Source organism: Sus scrofa, chromosome 17 (genome assembly GCF_054392235.1).
Source record: "Sus scrofa isolate SSC_HxYL_T2T_F1_AM1 chromosome 17, Sscrofa_HxYL_maternal_Yorkshire_Landrace_v2.0, whole genome shotgun sequence".
NCBI classification, from domain to species: Eukaryota; Metazoa; Chordata; class Mammalia; order Artiodactyla; family Suidae; genus Sus; species Sus scrofa.
In genome coordinates this window covers 53,417,460-53,430,726 of record NC_139399.1, presented here as the reverse complement: position 1 = coordinate 53,430,726, position 13,267 = coordinate 53,417,460, and the positions used below count along the sequence as shown (strand labels likewise).

General features: G+C 47.9%; 1 protein-coding gene across 14 annotated transcripts in view; it reads left to right on the top strand.

The window, feature by feature from the left end:
• Positions 1-13,267, top strand: part of PTPRT (protein tyrosine phosphatase receptor type T) — a 1,176,585-nt gene that overhangs the window by 157,208 nt on the left and 1,006,110 nt on the right. The window contains exon 2 of one of the 14 annotated variants that reach the window (XM_085003964.1): positions 6,606-6,737. The exons of the other annotated variants lie outside the window; for them this stretch is intronic. The gene's annotated coding sequence lies outside the window, so the exon portion shown is untranslated. The remainder of the gene's footprint in view (positions 1-6,605; positions 6,738-13,267) is intronic. 14 annotated transcript variants of the gene reach the window in all.

Sequence of the window (13,267 nt, the reverse complement as noted above, 5' to 3'; positions counted from 1 at the left end):
TTTAACCTAGAGGCTGAGGGAAACCCTGGGAGCACACAGCACAACTGCTGTTGGCAATGGGAAGGTTTTGACAGTTTAGTCATGAGAACAGTAAATTAAGTTCCTGATTAAATAATTTACTTTGAAGACTGGGAAACTGGTCTTACTGTGCTTGCCTAGCCTGATGCTTGAGAAATAACAGACAATTCTGGTCATGCCAGGGAGGAGCGAAAAATAAAATCGATCTCTCCTGGATCCTGACTGCCCATCTTTTGGGTTTCGTGGGGGAAGCCAGAGATGGCTGTTGGACAGCAAGGGGACACCTGTCATTTCCTTGTTGGCCTGTCTCTGCCCAGCCCTTACCACCCATCATGCTACTTATCCGAGTCCCAGGAGAGACTTTGTATCAGTGGAAATCGTGCCGATGGATCCTATATTTACGTCTGGGTTAAAGAGGAGAAGGGCTAAAGCCAAAATGGACAGTGCCCCTCCCCCTTAATTGACAGGATCTGGAGGAGGCGTGGCCATGCTTGTATGTTTCCAAGTCAGGTTTCATTTGGGGCTGTAGGTTTTGTTCCTTTCATGTCTCCGAAGTTGCTTTTCTGCATGCCCTGCAGCTCTGCATTTAGTTCTCTTGTTGTCTGGGTTTTCAGGGGTTGATGAAACTTGGATGCTCATTAAGATTACTGAGCCTCATCACTTTTAATGTGAGGCCCAAGGTAATATTTAATGAGGCTGAAAAGTATATTAATAAAATTGCTTGTAGTAATTAGCGGGAAATTATAATGGTAGGGTGATGAGGAGACTTTAGAAATTGGTTACAAGCGATCAAGACCAATCTCGAATGTCACTGCTTATTATTTTTTGCTTTCAATCATCACGAACTACACCTTTGCGTTTTTATCTTTGAAAAGAAAGTCTTTGATGAGGCTCACGCAGATTGCTATTATTTCATGTTATTTTGTTCCTTGCCGAGCATCATAGAGAGAGCTAGCGGGATCTTTAGAATTACTTGTAAACCATCGTATTGCCCTCTAGAGGCAAATGGGAGCTCCATTATTTCTGCCTTTATGGCATCTTACCTGAAAAGAGAGGCTGTCAGAGACACCAGAGTCCACAAGGACTTCTCTGAACGTGAGATGAGAGCAAGAACCCTGTGTGGAGCTTATCCACCCCGAAAAATGTACATGAAGGCAAAAACCAAAACGCTCCTGGATGTGGGGAGGTAGGTTGAGCTCAAGATCCTAACACGTCTGCAATATCTCCAAATCTGACTATTGTTTAACCCTTCTCTGCCAGCCCCTATTTTTTTTTTTTTAACAAGTAGGTTTGGAGGTAAAACTTCTAAAATGAACAAGATTCCAGGAAGGCAGGATTTCTTATGATCACCCTGGCTGCGGCTAGAGCTAGTGTTTTAGGGGTTTCTTTCTTGATGCTATTGTTGTTATCAGCTCTGGTCTTTTATTTTGTTCCTACTGGGAGAACCTGGGGAAAAAAGGACCTAAAGAGGGCAGAGAGGCTTCCCTGAGACAACAGTCATTTGTTGATTCCTAAAATAGGTATCTAAAGTATTGAGGTCTGCATATGCATTTCTTCTGTCCCTTTCTCCTTCTCTTTTTGCAGCATGTTTTTGTTGAGGGCCTACTGTGTGCTAGGCAGCTGGTGCTGGTTCCTGGGATGATGGCAATGAGTGGAAAGAGCGCCTGTCTTTCAGATGTGCACCTGATAGTGGTCAGTGAACAGTCATCCATAGCCTTTGAGGATGTGATGGTTGTGAAGGTGCTGGACAGTTCCCTGGTGGAGGAGGAGTAGGAAGGCTTGAACTGTGAGGAAAATTGAGTGTGCTTTGTCTTGGTAGGAAAGGTAAGGGCAGGCATTCTGGGAAGAAGGAAGAGCACAAGCAGAGGCAGAGGTAGAGGTGTGTGAAAGAGTGCAAGATCCAAGGAACCTTCCATATCTGAGTAATTTTTGGTCCCCGGGTCCCTGTCATGTGAATGTTGAGTGATGGGGCCTGGGAGTTTATGTGTGATGCCAAGGGGATTACTTTAATCTGGTTGATGATGAGGATACAGGCGACATGTTTTAATCAGCTTGGCCAGGTGTACGTTTAGAGAGACCATGCTAGCAACTGGTGCCTGGGGTGGGTTGGAGGGGAAAACCTAGGACCAAGGAGGAAGCTGTAGCAGGTGTCAAAGTGAGAGCCATACTGAGTGGCCCTGAGGATAGAATGGAGAGGAGGGATGGGAGGATGCTGGGATGAATGTTTCCATTGGGACATGAAAGATAATGTCCAAGTCAAAAGGAAATAGACCTGAATGGAATCATGTAATAGCTGTTTCATGACGGGTTCCTTTTACTTAGCATGTTTTTCAGTTTTATGTCTTGTAGCCTGTGTCCTTTCTCTTTATGGCCGGATAACATTCCATTGAATGGATATACCACATTTTGTTTATTTTTCCCCCTCATGGATGTTGGGGTTGTTCCCACGTTTTGGCTATTATGAATAGTGGTGTCATGAGCATTTCATGTACAACTTTTTGTTTGAACATCTGTCTTCATTTCTTTTGGGTACATACCTGGGAGTGGAATTGGCAGGTCACATAATTCTATGTTTAACATATTGAGGAACTGCCAGAACAGTCTTATCTGTAGTCACAGAAAGTACATTAGTGATTGCTTAGGATTGGGGGTATGTTGGGGAGATTGGAAGCTGACAGCAAAAAGTTACAGGGTTTCTCTTTGTGGTGGTGAAAGTGTTCTCAAGTTAACCGTGGTGATGGCAGCACCATATATCTATCTGTGAGTGTACTAAAAGCCATTGAACAATACACTTGTAATTGGTGAATTGTGTGGTGTGTGAATTCTATCTTAATATATCTGTATTGAAAAAAGAAATAGAACTTCATCCTACTTGAAGTTCCTCATAGATCATTAATGAACTTTCAGATTCAAATGTAAAAACATCCATTGAAGTTCAATCTTATGCATTTGTTTGTACACATGTTTGTTGTACCACACAGTTGAAAGCTCTGCAAGGGCAGAGACCACACCTAGCTTTGTGCTGTGTCTCCAGCCACTTGTGTGGTGCTTGGCACATACGAAATACCCAGTAAACATCTGTTGAGTCAGCGAATGATCGGAACTGGTTTATCATAAAAGCCCATGATGCTTAGCCAGTTTCCCTGGTCTTTGGGTTCTGTCAGTGTGTTTCTGTGTTCGTTTAATCTACATTTCGAAGCATTACCCCTGTTGTGTTTTCATGTTTCCTGCCAACTTGGCCACTGTAAAGCCAATGGCTTTGATCTTGTACCAGTAAGCCTGGTCTTCCAGAGGGGACCCTGGGGATCCATGAAGGGGACCCAGAACCCTTCTATTATATTGGTCTGCTTAGCTTACTTCTTATGATTTTGTTTCCAATAGACAGTCCCAAGTAGCAGAAGTAATTCCAGGAATTTTTCACTCATGCATATTTATTCTTTAGAATATAAAATCAAAGTTACTTTTAAATACTTAGTTTTTTAAAAAAATTTGCTATGTTATGTAAAATGTTTCTGGGTCATTTTTTTATTCTAATGGAAGCATATAATTCTAACTTGATGAAAAAAAGTCATGAGTGAATTAGAACATATAGTTATATATAATCTTTATATACTTACATGAGTATTTATATATGTTTATATGTTGATATATTAAAGTTTTCCTTTAACTATTTAGTTGTTTTAAAATTCACTAAATTTTAAAGTAAAATATTATCTTTAATAATTTTTCCCCCTAGGGAGATGCAGCTGCAATTTAATTAGAATGGCTTGAGAAATTGCATTTGAAACACACGAATTAGATGTATTTTTAAAATGTAGTAGTTATTTTCTCTTTGAGAGAGTGGCTGGAGGGACCATAAGTGGACAAGGTCTGGAACAGCTTCTTGAAACAGGTGGATTCAAGCAGAATTTTGAGAAATTAAGAGTGTCGATTTGGCTAAATATTGTGTCCTACTTTTACAGTGGAATGATTTAGTTGTGTCTGTTAAGAACATCTTGATGGCAGTTTAGGTTTTTACACACATTTTGCTGTTATTACTGATTCTCAAATGCCATCCACATCTTCCCAGGACAAGGGACGTGTAACAAAAGGAAGGGAAGAGGCATTTCTTGAAAATTCACAGTGTGTTGTGGCCTTGCTGCATCATTGGGTCTCATTTAATTCTTGTAGCCAAATTGTCTGTGAAGACTCTGTCGAGGATGTCACACCTTCAGTTCATAGTGGAGTTAGCAAAAGAAGGACACTGTTATTGCTTCACATATCTGGAAAGTTTTAAATGATGGCTTGGGTTTCAGGCCTACCTGGATCCAGGAGCTCAAAGGATGTCACTAGGACATGCAGACATTCTTTCTGCCTCTTTTCACCTCTTCATGTCATAGTTCTATTGTACTTTTCTTTCTTGTTGAGCTCATTCTCTAGAAGTTTCTATACACAGTTGCGTCACTTGCACTGTCTGTCATTCCAGAGAAGAGAGCCACTCTTTCCTTGATAACTTAAAAAAAGTGTCCTAGGAGGATTCTGATTGAGGGAAGTGTGTCATTTGCTCCTCTTTGAATGTCTTAGTGCAGCTAGAGGATGGAATATGCTTTGACTGGTTAAGTATGAGGCCTGTGGGTAGGAATGGAGGGAAAGGGCTAGGCCCACCTATATCCTATGGGTTGAGTTCCCCACAGCAGAGGGGGTTCTGCAGAAGGAGTGAATTAGAGTTGGCTCTTCAGACCAATATTTTGGTTATAAGAGTCATCTGATTCCCATTTTACAAAATGGGGCTCAGAGACTCTTAAGTGGCCAGCCCAAGATTATTCAACTGTGAAGAGAGAGAGACCCAGGATCAAGGCTTGAGCCTACCTGGTTCCAAAGGTCAAGCACCCCACCATTACTGGTTTTCTAGAACGGATTCAGACTTCCTGGTGGGAACAGAAAGCCACTGGCCCTGGTCTTAACCTATCAATGGGCAGAAATGCAGTAAACAGGAGAGCTGGCCCCATATGGCCTGTGAATGTCCTGCCAGGCCGACCGTGACCTCAGCACTGACTGAGTGGGTCAGACCTCTGTGCCTAAGCTTCCCTCTGCCTGCACCTCCTCTTCCATCCTCTCCTCCAGCTGAAATTCTGCCTTGGCGTTGTGAAGCAACGCCATACAATCCCTGCCCGTGGTCTTTCTCATTAGCCCAGGCCTCCTGGAAGTCAGAGACTAGGCCCTCCTTCTCCTACTCTCTACAGGGTCAAGGCAGTGCCTGCCACGTGGTCAGGGCTCTAGCCCCACTGTGAACTGCTCGTTAACTCGTGCATGGTGCTCTGCGGCTCAGGTGCTGCCATGAGGGTGCCTGGGTGCCTCCTTCCAGTTCTCCCATCACTGGCCTCCTGTTCCTCACGGTAAAGTGGGAATTACATAAGATCGGGAGGATTGGCTGAAAAAGCCCATGTAAAATGCTTAGCATCAAGCCAGTGATGTAGTAGTAACTCAGTAAATATTAGCAATGATTGTTATTTATAGCTGCCGGCTCAGGGAGATTTCACCACTAGTCCAAATTCATATAGTCAGGAGTTCCCAACATGGCTCAGTGGTAATGAACCTGATTAGTATCCATTAGGATGTGGGTTGGGTCCCTGGCCCCGCTCAGTGGGATAGGGATCTGGTGTTGCCCTGAGCTGTGGTGTAGGTTGCAGACGTGGCTTGGATCCCGAGTTGCTGTGGCTGTGGTGTAGGCTAGCAGCTACAGCTCTGATTCGACCCCTAGCCTGGAACTTCCATATGCCACAGATATGACCCTAAATAGACCACACACACAAGATTGGGATGTGAGTTAACAGGCTACCTGCTACTACCTTAAGCGTATTTAAATCCAAAAGAAGGTGGCTTTTGCTCCCAGGGGAGTGAAGCTTACTTGTCAGAGAGATTTTCCCAGAAAACACTTGGGCAAGGGATACTTAGGATGTGAGAACTGAAAGCCTTGTGCCAGTGATGTAATTGAGGCTTTAAACACAGATCCCTCTCTGCTCTTGATTGTCTGTGGCCCCGACGGCTTGGGCGGGAATTCAGTTCCACATGAAGAGCACGTTGTGCAGAGTTCTGGGTTTACCTGTGTCTGAGATGGTCAGATGCAAGAGGATAATCGGGCTTCCTGCTGCTGTTTGTACTCCTATTACCAACTTCATTCCTCTTGGGAAATAGATTGAAAAGATCGTTTATTTTTAGACACTGAAGTAATGAAATGGGTTTGTGTTTTGAAATTTCAAGGTATTGATGTGTCTGGGTATGAGTGTATGTATGTATCTCTCATTTTTACCAGGCCTTTTGTGAATTCAAGAGATCGTGAATTAGATATATAAATGGATTCTTCTTTTTCCAAAGAATAGTCATTTTTTGCTCTTCGCAAGAATGACAGGAAGCAGTGGCTCTTAGAAATGCAGATGTTAACCCCACCACCTGCTCTGTCACTGGGGAGTTTGGTGGGAGCAGAGAGGTGACTGGTTGTCTTTTCCCGTGTTCCTGGGATTGAGGGGAAGATGGACACACACGGGGTGACAGCCTTGGAGGCAGAGCCACCGCTGAATATTCAAGCCTCGTTTCTTTCTCTTGTTCAGCCATCACATATCAGTGTTGACAGCCGCCTCTGACACTCCCGCTGCTCTGTGGAGTCAGGCCGTGAGGTGATGCAGGGGGACCAGCCAGGGGCAGGTGTGTCACCTGCCACGGGAGGGTAGTGTCCAGCAAAGGTGAGTGGTCTCCTCAGAGACGGTTACTTGCTGAAAGACTGTTGTGGGTCAGCACCTCCTCTTCCCCTGACCGCGCACCGTGGAGTCAGGATGGGACAGGGCTTCTCGGCATGTCACCCACTTTGTCACTTTGTTGGTCTTATATCCCTCTCAGTTGTAGAGCAGATGGCAAAAATACACTAGGAATTCACCATCACCAGAAAAATAAAAGCAGAAACATTATTTTTTTTTCCCCAGGAGAATTTGGAAAAATAATAGTGAATATTCGTAAGTGCCTCCATGGGCTCTATCAGCACCTGTCATTTCTGCTTCCTTAAGGGCTCACAAATAGCTGCTTTTTTGGCCCATGACCATTGCCCTTATCCTCTCCAGTGTGCCCAGACACCCATCATACTACCTCCAGGTGGGCTTCTCCTTTCCATCCCAAGTCCAAGCTGTGAGCGTGTAGCTGCCACAGGGCTGTCTCTAAGAGCCTGTGGCTGGCTGTGCCACTCTGGTGCCTCAGCACCCCATGGCTCTCCAGGACCCATCCTTAGCCTCCCGGAAAGAGTCTTCATGATTGGCCCCTGCTGGCTCCCCAGCCAGACTCCTGGACCATCTGCCCACCCACTGCTGGCTCAAGCTCTTCCGTATTCTTGTTTTATTTATTTATTTTTTTGCTTTTTAGGGCCGCACCCATGGCCAATGGAGGTTCCCAGGCTAGGGGTCCAATCGGAGCTGCAGCTGCCGGCCTACACCATCGTCCCAGCAATGCCAGATCCTTAACCCACTGAGCGAGGCCAGGGATCAAACCCGCAACCTCATGGTTCCTAGTCGGATTCGTTTCCACTGCACCGCAATGGGAACTCCCTCTTCTGCGTTCTTAATGCTTCCCCAGGCATGGCCCACTCTCTCAGTCTGCCCCTCCCCTCTTTCTTCCCTCTGTCTGGAGCCCCCCTTCTCTCCAGCCCCATCCCGTCTGCCTCGCCAGCGCCCGTGGGTTCTGTTAACTGCCTTCTGGGAGTGCATCCTCACGTCTTCTCCACTTCTAGGCTGAGCCCTGGACCTACTTCTCTTCCCAGATTCTCCTTCTTTGCTTTTTGCAGATGACCCACACAGTCGATCACTTGTCTCTCTTGCCCGCAGCATACAGTGAGTCCCTTGTCCTTGTTCCTCTAAGACAAAGGACCCATATGGGAGTTCCCGCTGCGGTGCAGTGGGTGAAGAATCTAACTGCAGGAGTTCCCGTCGTGGCTCAGCAGAAATGAATCTGACGAGCATCCGTGAGGATGCAGGTTTGCTCCCTGGCCTCCTTCAGTGGGTTCAGCATCTGGCCTTGCCGTGAGCTGTGGTGTAGGTCGCAGATGTGACTCGGATCCCGCAATGCTGTGGCTGTGATATAGGCTTGCAGCTGCAGCTCTGATTCCACCCCTAGCCTGGAAACATCCATATGCCATGGGAGCAGCTCCGGTCACTGTGAAGATGCAGGTTCCACCCCCAGCCTGGTGCAGTGGGTTAAAGGATCCAGCATTGCTGCAGTGGCAGCTCGCATTCAGTCCCAGGCCTGGGAACTTCCATATGCTGCAGGTGCGGCCAAAACATTGCAAAGAAGCAGCAGTATGTGGTGGTAGTGGTGAGATGGTCTTGAGTTTTGTTTCCACTTATGTCCGAGTGACTTGGAGGAATTTGGTTAACTTTTCTCAGCAGTTCTGCGGTAGGGTTGAAACAGCCACGATTTTACAGAGTTCCTGTGAGGATTAAGCTAATTCTTGTAGAATATATACCTGGCCCAGAGTAAAGGAGCTAAGTAAATGCTAGATGCTATTATTATTATTATTATTATTATTATCGTTATTGTCCTCATTCTTAGTGCGAGCATCTAGAAGATGTTGGGTACTCAGCATGCTCTTGCTGAAGAGAAGGACTAAACAGATGAATGAGATGAATCATTTTGTTGAATTCTGACTTTATGGGAAATGGAGTTAACAAAACGATCCCGATTGGCTCACGTCTCTCTAACGTTTCTTTTTCTTTCCCCCAAGAGTGAGCGTTTCCCTGATGTTAGCAGGACACGTCACTCGCTTACCCGCCCCGAGGATGCTTGGAAAAGAGCGGTTTTGCCCAGGAAGCTGATAACTCCAGTCAGGATTCACCTCCCTGCTGGTTGAGTGACACCCCATTTTCCCCTCTTAAAAGAACCGAATGGCCTATATTTCATTTTTAAATTAAAGTGAATGAAAATGAGTTTCACAACTCCCCTGGAGATGCCTGGAGACACACTGGGTTGTCAAATAAAAAAGTTGGGAAGTGCTGCGCTCAAGCGCAGTCCCCAGAAGGATGAAACAGAGAAGCATCCCCGGGCAGGAGGAAGGCGAAGGGAGCATCCAGGAAAACAGCTAGATTGGGAGGCACTGATGTGGGGCCAGGAGGGAGGGGAAGGGGAGGGAAGGCTGTATTGAAACTATGGAGGGACGGATCTTTAGCTGGGATGAAAAGAAGCAAAAACCACTCCAAGACCTGCTGAATCATTGCCCAACCATGACTCCTGGCTGCCTTATCAATGATTCCTCCACTATGCAAAAATATTGAAAGCAGAAGGGAAATGATTGTTTGGAGCTGGGAAATTTCTCAGTTTGCTGACTTTGCTAACGAGATTTGAGCCCATTATCCTCGTCTCACTGTGAGCCTCCGTCAGTAGCAGAATTTATGTCTCCTGAGGGATTGTCTGCTGCCTTCAGTTTAACAAGTGTTTACTGAGACCCGGGATGGGTCGGGGGCTGGGAGGGGGACCAAGGGGCAGACAGGGGGTTGTGCTGACTGCTTCCGGGGGGGTGGGGCGCGAGGGGATTCCGAGCCAGAGGAGGGAGTCTGTGGGAGAACTGCCTGTCTTTGTGCCCCGCCTCAGCCCCAGGGCCTGAGCCACGCTCATGCAAGGAGGATGTTTGCCAGGGGCCTTTGCGGGCCTTCTGGTGGGATGGACAAAGCAGGCCCACTGACCTGGGCCTCTGGGTGCTTCTCCCTGCCTTCCCAACGCTCCCAGCTTTCTTTGTTGCCAACTACAGTGATGGTAATAAATCATAAGACAGGACACATTACCCTGTGGACTCTGCATTGCACCCGGCATCCCTTTGCCCCTGGCATCACCTCCAAGTTGCCATGGCCAAGAGGGTTCTGCGCGACGTGGCCCCAGCCAGCCCCTCGTCGCCTCTTCTCCCCTGTCTCTGAACTTTGAGCTCACGCTTCCTCTCTTTGGCAGGCCAGGGCCCGGAACTCCACATCGCGTGGACCTCCTGAGCTCCCAGGCGTCGGCCTCCACAGCATCTCTTAGCCACAGAATCTAAATGTGCCTCCCTTGGCCCCTGCCCTCCTGCACTCGCTTCCTCTCTCACCTGCAATTGCTATTTGTAATCATGATTTGTTTTCTGCCTCGTGTCTGTCTTCTCCCACGAAATGGTGAACACAGGGGGACAGGGCCTTTCTCTGTCTTGCTTGCTTCTTTGTCCAGTGCCTGGCTCACAGTGGAGCCTCGATAAATACCTGATCTGCCTACTTCGGCTGAGCCGCAGCGCTAAGGAAATGGGAAGAGGAAGGGAAATTTAGGGACAGGAGCTATTCAGGAAGACATGTGTCACTAACTCAGGACACCCGGACTCCATCCCCTGGCCCCTGGGGACCTGAGGAGGCTGGTCTCCAAAAGAAATAATGCTCAAAAAGCCTCCCTTCTGGCTCTCAAAATGCATAGAGTGCAAAAGCTCTCAGACAAAACAGTTATTGACTGACAGCTCTTTGGCCTAAGCCTGCCCCAGAAATGTTTTTGTGAAGAGACGTTGCTCACCGCCTGCCTGTCTCACGCTGACGTTTCCAGGCTTAATTAGAGGCTGTTACCCCTTCTTAAGCCGTCACACACCAGACACGCCACCTAACCTTAGTGCCAAGCACAGGAATAGGAGACAGGAATTAACAATTCGATTTTGAGGCGTTCAGAGCCGAAGGGCTCTCCCCACCGTTGTTCATGTCCTTGCTCGAACAAGTTAAGTGAGTTCTGCCTGAGATTTTTTAATTTGTTCAATGACGTTTGATTGAGTTGTTGACACCAGCCTAGAAGCCAAGGGAGGTACTGTTGAAAAAGACTCCCCACCACTTTGGGTGGTTGTCGTGAACGCGGGGACCGAGCCTTTGACACCCCTCGCTGCATCTTATCCAGCAACTCCAGGAGGCAGGTGCCATGAGCATCTGAGCTTTACAGGTGCTGAAACTGGTGAGACGCAGATTTGGAGAGGCTGCCCTGGTTCCAAGACCCCACATCAGGGAGACACAGGACTCGAATCTGCATCTGTGATTCCAGTGCTGACTCTTGAAAGAGGGGCTTATGAGACAGGTGTCTGCTTCCGAGGACTTCGTAGCTATTGATTGTAGTAGGAGCAGCCTGCTCTCTGCCCCGCTCACAGTTTCCTCTCCCGAGTCCAAGACCGAAGCCTCCTCGGGCCAGTCACCTGAGCTGACACTGTCACCTTCCTCCTGCAGGGAACACCCGGTGACCCCAAATCTGCAGGTGGTCAGCCCTGTTTTCTTTCTTCTCCAGCCCCTGCCTGCCCTTGGATGCAGCCTCGTGCTGGGCTCCCTGGATGGATTTGCTTTCTGATCTCCCACCAGGACCAGAGCCCGTGCTGGGTCCTGGGTTCTGCCCAGGCTGTATCACGCCCTGACTCTGGGATCTCACTTCTGCTGCTCTTTGGGTTCTTGCTTCAAGCCCCATGGACAACCTGAGCCCCAGTGAGCCATCTCTTAGGCATTCCTGCTGGGCACCCTTTGAAAAGACCCCTCAGACTCCTTCAGCCCAGCATTAAGGAGGCTCAACTTGGGCACAGGAGCCATTCTCGGGGGTGGAATTAGTGGAAGAAGGGGTCCTGAAACTTGAGCTGGGAGACTGACAGATGTCAGCCACTTCCCAGCCCTGGGATGTGAAAGTGCTTTATAAACACCACATTCTTTGCCTTATTGGGGTCACTAACTCAATAATGCAGGTGACCCTGGGACGGTCATGTTCCTGCCTGGGCCTCTGTTTACCCGTTTGTTAAGTGGGAAGGCTGAACTGGATAATTTCACAAGTGGCCTGGGATCTCAGGGAATGTTTTCTGGCCTCTGTCTTTGAACATTCTGTTCTTTTTTGTTTGTTTTCCTTTTTAGGGCCGTACTTAGGGCAGATGAAAGTTCCTGGGCCAAGGGTCAAATTAAAGCTGCAGCAGCTGGCCTCCGCCACAGCCACAGCCATGCCCGATCCAGGCCGCATCTGCAACTCAGGCCACAGCTTGTGCAACACCAGATCCTCAACCCACGGAACGAGGCCAGGGATTGAACCCGCATTTTCACAGACGCTGTGCTGGGATCTTAACCTGCTGAGTTACAATGGGAAGTCCTATCCTTGAGCTTCCAGAGACTCTTATGTAAAGGAACCCAGTGGTTAGAGTCATTGTGAGGCAGGGACACTAAGGAGGAGGTGGCTGCCAGCAGGCTGCGTGACCTCAGCCGCTTAATTTCACTGAGCTTTGATTTTTCTCTTTTATAGGATAGGATCAATCCTAGAATCTTCCTCAGAGGCCATTTGTGACAATCGAATAAGATAATCCAGGACTTCACGTTGTGGCGCAGTAGAAACAAATCTGACTAGGAACCATGAGGTTGCGGGTTTGATCCCTAGCCTCGCTCACTGGGTTAAGGATCTGGCATTACCGTGAGCTGTGGTGTAGGTCGCAGGTGCGGCTTGGATCTGGCGTTGCTATGGCTGTGGTGTAGGCTGGCAGCTGTAGCTCTGATTAGACCCCCTAGCCTGGGAACCTCCATATGCCACAAGTGCAGCCCTAAAAAGCCAAAAAAAAAAAAAAGATAATCCAGACAAGTTACTTAGCCTGTGTCCAGCACACAATAACATCTAATTAAATATTAGCTAAATGTTAGAAATTATTTATCCTTTCTCTTTCTTCTTTGTCCTGATTCCTGCCTGACCTGCTTCCTTTTTGTTTCTCTGGACCATGGAGCCCTCATCTTCTGTCTTTGACCTTCTGGGCTAAAAGTAATCAACCCATCACACGGCTCTCCCAGTGCCTCCCAAGGCTGAGGGTGGGCGTCCATGGCTGACTTCTCTGGCCTCTGCCAGGCACTGTGCACTTGCCTTTGGTACTAACCTTGGAGGTGCCAGGTGCCTGGCAGCTGGCAGGCCTGGCTTTGGCAGGAGAAGGCCCACCTGTCTTTAGGAGCCACGTCCCAGAGGTCCGAGATGTGTGGGTTTCTCTCCTCCACTCTTTACACAGTGTTCTCTTTCCTTGTGATTCTGCTGGGCCACGTGGGACCATGGGCCACTGCCCAGCAGCACTGGCCTCGGGGTATTTGGCACCGATGCTTGTATCAGTTTGCTAAGGCTGTTGTAACAAAGTACCACGAACTTCAATGATGGACGTGTATTTTTTTTTTCCCCCATGGTTCTGGAGTCCAGAAGTCCAAGATCAGGTTCAGCAGGGCCTCCCTCCTTCTGAAGGTACTAGGCAACGATTGGT